A 1365-nucleotide genomic window follows, 5' to 3' on the forward strand; every position below is an offset into this window, starting at 1 on the left:
TATATATATATATATATATATATATATATATATATGTATGTGTGTGTGTGTGTGTGTGTGTGTGTGTGTTTATGTGAAAATATCTAACTTCTGATTTGTTATAATTCTTATGACGTTTTATTCTTTCTGTTTGATGTTTTTAATAAAAAAGCAGATTTTGTTTTGGCGTGGTTGGCTGGTTGGTTCTCTGTACATAGCAATATGTATGTTTTGATTGGTAGTAGGTGTTGTGATGGATTTTTGGGACCAGTTGAAGATACACGAGATGTCGAAATATCGTTCACTAGATAACAGTGGCACTCTTCTTTTAATTTTGACTCTGTATCTTCAGGAGGAGTTACGTCAATCCCTTCTATATTAACCACAGTGAAGTTGATTGGCAAATTATTGTTTGAACCAGTTGAAGACACACGAGATGTCAAAATATCGTTAACTAGATAGCAATGGCACTCTTCTTTCAATTTTGACTCTATATTTTCAGGAGGAGTTATCTCAATCCTTTCTATATTAACCAAATTGAAGTAGGTTGACAAATTATTTTTTGAACCAGTTGAAGACACATGAGATGTCAAAATATCGTTAACTAGATAACAGTGGCACTCTTCTTTTAATTTTGACTTATTATTATTATTATTATTATTATTATTATTATTATTATTATTATTATCATGGTTACTCTGACCAGTCAGCAGCCAAATACAGAGAAACACTAATACAACCCAGCAGAGCAACAACTGAAAAATAACTCTGAAAAACAGGAACATCAATACTTTAATCTGAGCATTTTAAATTTCTGTCAAACTAAGTTTAAAAGCTTGCATTTCAATGGTGTTCTCTGACCGAACACACAAACGATCATCTTTTAAAAGTGCACAAACACACAAAATATCATCTTTTAATACTTCGAAACTTTAAAATTTTAATATGTGAGAAAGTCAAACATATAAAGTTTGAAGCATGTCACACAGCTACCTGTGACCTGCCAACTCCTATCTTCTATATTAACATCAGCATATATATTTTTCTGAACAACAAATTTCCTCATCACAATGAAAAGTTTTGCACTTTCATATACATATTTTATCTCCAAGCATCTTTAAATATTTATCTCAAACACAAATAAAAGTTACACTAATTCATTCATATTGTAGTATAACTTTCTACATATCTAATCACTCACGCAAGGAGTAAATGAATAAATAACAAACAAATATTATATATATATATATATATATATATATATATATATATAAAACTCTAGGATGACTACTCAGCAACAACAATCTAAACAGATATGGTCTGATAACGAAATAGACCTTCTGATAAATTCATGCAACTGTCTTGCCCAAATGGAGAATATAGACA

This window comes from Octopus bimaculoides, chromosome 12 (assembly GCF_001194135.2).
Source record: "Octopus bimaculoides isolate UCB-OBI-ISO-001 chromosome 12, ASM119413v2, whole genome shotgun sequence".
NCBI classification, from domain to species: Eukaryota; Metazoa; Mollusca; class Cephalopoda; order Octopoda; family Octopodidae; genus Octopus; species Octopus bimaculoides.